This window comes from Salvelinus namaycush, unplaced genomic scaffold (genome assembly GCF_016432855.1).
Source record: "Salvelinus namaycush isolate Seneca unplaced genomic scaffold, SaNama_1.0 Scaffold158, whole genome shotgun sequence".
NCBI classification, from domain to species: domain Eukaryota; kingdom Metazoa; phylum Chordata; class Actinopteri; order Salmoniformes; family Salmonidae; genus Salvelinus; species Salvelinus namaycush.
Window position 1 is genome coordinate 245,291 of NW_024058319.1, and position 6,704 is coordinate 251,994.

Consider the following 6,704-nt stretch of genomic DNA (forward strand, 5'->3'; position numbering starts at 1 on the left):
GTTAGCCTTGAGGGTTAACATCTAACTGTAATGTAAAACAGAGAGAGAGAGACAGACAGGGAACTGTTAGCCTTGAGAGGTAACATCTAACTGTAATGTAAAACAGAGAAAGAGACAGACGGGGGCGTGTTAGCCTTGAGTGGTAACATTGAACTGTAATATAAAACAGAGAGAGACAGATAAGTACGTGTTAGCCTTGAGCGGTAACATCTAACTGTAATTTAACGCAGAGAGAGACAGATAAGTACGTGTTAGCCTTGAGCGGTAACATCTAACTGTAGTGTAACATATTGATTTGAGGTTCCACAACCTGTCAAGAGAGGTCAGCAAACCTCTCCCTTTAGCATCAAATCTTTCACTTTAGCGTCATCATTATCCGTCTCCCTTCGGACGGCCCCGAATTTGTCTGAACCGTCTCAGTGGTTCTCCTCCTGACACTTTGCTTTGCCTTTAATTCCCTATTAAATAGCCAGCATCAGATGGTGACAGGTGGTGCAAATGAGGAAATCAAACCCTCAGTCCCACAGCTCATTTAGACCGTTCTGTTCCATTTAACAGTGTGCATTTTAGCCGTGTTGTAAGATTAACAAAGATTGGATCCAAAAATGTCTATTGTTGGACATCTACAAATCTCCGTTGGTACCAGCAGTTCTCTGTGGCCTTCTCCGCTGGAGATCTGTTGGCAGATTGGATTGACTGACTGACCGACTGAATACAACTTTTTCCAAGTGATATTTCATTTGTTTTTATTGTGATTTACTCCGTGTTGGGTTGGGATATGTGTTCAGCTGTTGGTGAAACAGTGAATCCTTATCATTTGTATTCCTGTGTGGAACACGTGGAGTTACAGTATGAAGTTATGAATGGATAGTTACTTTGCTACTGAGGTCATCACTAACAGAACCTGAGGTAAGGGACATTTACAAGTAAACCTTAGGTATTAGTACATTTGTGAGATCATTTATGTTGAATATACAACCAACATCAAAGAACACAGTTGTTTTGAAGTTCTATCTTTACATATTTAAGGGATTTTATGCAAAGTGTATTTTACAAAACAGGCTTTTAAATAAGTATTTTCAACTGGCAGCTTCATTAAATAGTACAAAACACCAGTCTCAACTTCAAGAGTGAAGAGGCGACTCCAGGATGCTCTTTGTTATAGAGTGAACATTTTGGGAAAAGTGGTTTAACCACTCATCTCTGTTTTGGATAAATACCGTTGAAGTCTGAAGTTTACGTACACCTTTGACAAATACATTTAACCTCAGTTTGTTTTTACAATTCCTGACATTTAATTCTAGTAAAAATGCCCTGTCTTAGGTCAGTTAGGATCACCACTTTATTTTAAAAATGTTAAATGTCAGAATAATAGTAGAGAGAATTATTTCATCCCATTCCCAGTGGGTCAGAAGTTTACATACACTCAGACTTGCACGTTTTTCTGGGTCTCTATGGTTTTGGTTGAATAGGTTACTCAATGTCTTTCTTAGGTTTTTGCATTCTTCATTAAACCATTTGCAATTGTTGCTAATGTTCTTAGCTTGAATGCTTGAAAAGTTTAGATTTAAAATGGAAGCTGAGAGGTCAAATATAGTGTTCAGGCTTTCTACTGCCAAGTTCACACCACTATTACAGTGAAATATTTTGTCCAGGAAGTTGTCTAAAAGGCTTGAATTCGTTGTTACCTAATTGTTTTTTGGTAGTTTTCCGCATTTCCTTCCATCTATAGAATGTCTTAATATTGTGCCGTTTATTTGGCTTTGATGCCTCATGGTTAAATAAAGGTTAAATAAAATAAATAAATACAACATTTGAGTATTGCTCTGTTCAGGTTCTGATAGTGTTGTTAGTGGACTGTGAATGCTCTGAGAGACTCTGGGTTGAGGTCGGTGATAAAGTAATCCACAGTACTACTGCCAAGGGATGAGCTGTAGGTGTACCTACCATAAGAGTCTCCTCGAAGCCTACCATTGACTATGTACAGACCCAACGTGAGACAGAGCTGCAGGAGCTGTGACCCATTTTTGTAGGTAGCTGTTTGTCCCCATGTGTGCTGAGACTGTCAGGTTCTTGTCCAGTTCTGGCATTTAGGTCGCCACAGACTAGTACATGTCCCTGGGCCTGGAAATGGTTGATTTCCCCCTCCAGCATGGAGAAGCTGTCATCGTTAAAGTATGGGGATTCTATTGGGGGGGATATAGGTAGCACACCTGAAGACATTTTTCTCTGTTGAGATAATTTCCTCATTCGTTTCTAATTTTCCTGTTTTGACTAATTTAATAGAATGGGTTAAGTCTGCTCTATATCATATTAGAGTACCCCCTGTGTCTCTTACCTGTTTCACACCTGGTAGTTTGGTGGATGGGACTACCAGCTCTCTGTAACCTAGAGGGCAACCAGGGGGTCCATTTCCTCTGTAATATGTTTCTCTCTGAAGCATCAAACCTCTCATTTTCTCTCTCTATAGCATCAACCTTGTCACTGTCTCTCCCTGTAGCAGCAACCCTCTCCATGCAGCAGCAAACCTCTCCCCGTCTCTCCCTGTAGCATCAACACTTTCTCTGTAGCATCAACCTTGTCCCTGTCTCTCCCTGTAGCATCAACCTTGTCCCTGTCTCTCCCTGTAGCATCAACCTTGTCTCTCTCTGTAGCATCAACCTTGTCCCTGTCTCTCCCTGTAGCATCAACCTTGTCACTGTCTCTCTCTGTAGCATCAACCTTGTCCCTGTCTCTCCCTGTAGCATCAACCTTGTCTCTCTCTGTAGCATCAACCTTGTCCCTGTCTCTCCCTGTAGCATCAACCTTGTCCCTGTCTCTCCCTGTAGCATCAACCTTGTCCCTGTCTCTCCCTGTAGCATCAACCTTGTCCCTGTAGCATCAACCCTCTCCCTGTCTCTCCATGCAGCAGCAAACCTCTCCCTGTAGCATCAACACTTTCTCTGTAGCATCAACCTTGTCCCTGTCTCTCCCTGTAGCATCAACCTTGTCCCTGTCTCTCCCTGTAGCATCAACCTTGTCCCTGTAGCATCAACCCTCTCCCTGTCTCTCCATGCAGCAGCAAACCTCTCCCTGTAGCATCAACACTTTCTCTGTAGCATCAACCTTGTCCCTGTCTCTCCCTGTAGCATCAACCTTGTCCCTGTCTCTCTCTGTAGCATCAACCTTGTCCCCGTCTCTCCCTGTAGCATCAACACTTTCTCTGTAGCATCAACCTTGTCCCTGTCTCTCCCTGTAGCATCAACCTTGTCCCTGTCTCTCCCTGTAGCATCAACCTTGTCACTGTCTCTCCCTGTAGCATCAACCTTGTCCCTGTCTCTCTCTGTAGCATCAACCTTGTCCCTGTCTCTCCCTGTAGCATCAACCTTGTCCCTGTCTCTCCCTGTAGCATCAACCTTGTCACTGTCTCTCCCTGTAGCATCAACCTTGTCCCTGTCTCTCTCTGTAGCATCAACCTTGTCCCTGTCTCTCCCTGTAGTATCAACCTTGTCCCTGTCTCTCCCTGTAGCATCAACCTTGTCCCTGTCTCTCCCTGTAGTATCAACACTTTCTCTGTAGCATCAACCTTGTCCCTGTCTCTCCCTGTAGTATCAACCTTGTCCCTGTCTCTCCCTGTAGCATCAACCTTGTCCCTGTCTCTCCCTGTAGTATCAACCTTGTCCCTGTCTCTCCCTGTAGCATCAACCTTGTCCCTGTCTCTCCCTGTAGCATCAACCTTGTCCCTGTCTCTCCCTGTAGCATCAACCTTGTCCCTGTCTCTCCCTGTAGCATCAACCTTGTCCCTGTCTCTCCCTGTAGCATCAACCCTCTCCCTGTCTCTCCCTGTAGCATCAACCTTGTCCCTGTCTCTCCCTGTAGCATCAACCTTGTCCCTGTCTCTCCCTGTAGCATCAACCTTGTCCCTGTCTCTCCCTGTAGCATCAACCTTGTCCCTGTCTCTCCCTGTAGCATCAACCTTGTCCCTGTCTCTCCCTGTAGCATCAACACTTTCTCTGTAGCATCAACCTTGTCCCTGTCTCTCCCTGTAGCATCAACCTTGTCCCTGTCTCTCCCTGTAGTATCAACCTTGTCCCTGTCTCTCCCTGTAGCATCAACCTTGTCCCTGTCTCTCCCTGTAGCATCAACCTTGTCCCTGTCTCTCTCTGTAGCATCAACCTTGTCCCTGTCTCTCCCTGTAGCATCAACCTTGTCCCTGTCTCTCCCTGTAGCATCAACCTTGTCCCTGTCTCTCCCTGTAGCATCAACCTTGTCCCTGTCTCTCCCTGTAGCATCAACCTTGTCCCTGTCTCTCCTTGTAGCATCAACCTTGTCCCTGTCTCTCCCTGTAGCATCAACCTTGTCCCTGTCTCTCTCTGTAGAATCAACCTTGTCCCCGTCTCTCCCTGTAGCATCAACACTTTCTCTGTAGCATCAACCTTGTCCCTGTCTCTCCCTGTAGCATCAACCTTGTCCCTGTCTCTCCCTGTAGCATCAACCTTGTCACTGTCTCTCCCTGTAGCATCAACCTTGTCCCTGTCTCTCTCTGTAGCATCAACCTTGTCCCTGTCTCTCCCTGTAGCATCAACCTTGTCCCTGTCTCTCCCTGTAGCATCAACCTTGTCACTGTCTCTCCCTGTAGCATCAACCTTGTCCATGTCTCTCTCTGTAGCATCAACCTTGTCCATGTCTCTCTCTGTAGCATCAACCTTGTCCCTGTCTCTCCCTGTAGTATCAACCTTGTCCCTGTCTCTCCCTGTAGCATCAACCTTGTCCCTGTCTCTCCCTGTAGTATCAACCTTGTCCCTGTCTCTCCCTGTAGCATCAACCTTGTCCCTGTCTCTCCCTGTAGTATCAACCTTGTCCCTGTCTCTCCCTGTAGCATCAACCTTGTCCCTGTCTCTCCCTGTAGTATCAACCTTGTCCCTGTCTCTCCCTGTAGCATCAACCTTGTCCCTGTCTCTCCCTGTAGCATCAACCCTCTCCCTGTCTCTCCCTGTAGCATCAACCTTGTCCCTGTCTCTCCCTGTAGCATCAACCTTGTCCCTGTCTCTCCCTGTAGCATCAACCTTGTCCCTGTCTCTCCCTGTAGCATCAACCTTGTCCCTGTCTCTCCCTGTAGCATCAACCTTGTCCCTGTCTCTCCCTGTAGCATCAACACTTTCTCTGTAGCATCAACCTTGTCCCTGTCTCTCCCTGTAGTATCAACCTTGTCCCTGTCTCTCCCTGTAGCATCAACCTTGTCCCTGTCTCTCCCTGTAGTATCAACCTTGTCCCTGTCTCTCCCTGTAGCATCAACCTTGTCCCTGTCTCTCCCTGTAGCATCAACCTTGTCCCTGTCTCTCTCTGTAGCATCAACCTTGTCCCTGTCTCTCCCTGTAGCATCAACCTTGTCCCTGTCTCTCCCTGTAGCATCAACCTTGTCCCTGTCTCTCCCTGTAGCATCAACCTTGTCCCTGTCTCTCCCTGTAGCATCAACCTTGTCCCTGTCTCTCCCTGTAGCATCAACCTTGTCCCTGTCTCTCCCTGTAGCATCAACCTTGTCCCTGTCTCTCCCTGTAGCATCAACCTTGTCCCTGTCTCTCCCTGTAGCATCAACCTTGTACCTGTCTCTCTCTGTAGCATCAACCTTGTCCCTGTCTCTCCCTGTAGTATCAACCTTGTCCCTGTCTCTCCCTGTAGCATCAACCTTGTCCCTGTCTCTCCCTGTAGCATCAACCCTCTCCCTGTCTCTCCATGTAGCATCAACCTTGTCCCTGTCTCTCCCTGTAGCATCAACCTTGTCCCTGTCTCTCCCTGTAGCATCAACCTTGTCCCTGTCTCTCTCTGTAGCATCAACCTTGTCCCTGTCTCTCCCTGTAGCATCGACCTTGTCCCTGTCTCTCCCTGTATCATCGACCTTTTCCCTGTCTCTCCCTGTAGCATCAACCTTGTCCCTGTCTCTCCCTGTAGCATCAACCTTGTCCCTGTCTCTCCCTGTAGCATCAACCTTGTCCCTGTCTCTCCCTGTAGCATCAACCTTGTCCCTGTCTCTCTCTGTAGCATCAACCTTGTCCCTGTCTCTCCCTGTAGCATCAACCTTGTCCCTGTCTCTCCCTGTAGCATCAACCTTGTCCCTGTCTCTCCCTCTCCGTAGCATCAACCTTGTCCCTGTCTCTCCCTGTAGCATCAACCTTGTCCCTGTCTCTCTCTCTAGCATCAACCTTGTCCCTGTCTCTCCCTGTAGCATCAACCCTCTCCCTGTCTCTCCCTGTAGCATCAACCTTGTCCCTGTCTCTCCCTGTAGCATCAACCTTGTCCCTGTCTCTCTCTGTAGCATCAACCTTGTCCCTGTCTCTCCCTGTAGCATCAACCTTGTCCCTGTCTCCCTGTAGCATCAACCTTGTCCCTGTCTCTCCCTGTAGCATCAACCTTGTCCCTGTCTCTCCCTGTAGCATCAACCCTCTCCCTGTCTCTCCCTGTAGCATCAACCTTGTCCCTGTCTCTCTCTGTAGCATCAACCTTGTACCTGTCTCTCTCTGTAGCATCAACCCTCTCCCTGTCTCTCCCTGTAGCATCAACCTTGTCCCTGTCTTCCCTGTAGCATCAACCTTGTCCTGTCTCCCTGTAGCATCAACCTTGTCCCTGTCTTCTCTGTAGCATCAACCTTGTCCCTGTCTCTCCTGTAGCATCAACCTTGTCCCTGTCTCTCCTGTAGCATCAACCTTGTCCCTGTCTCTCTCTGTAGC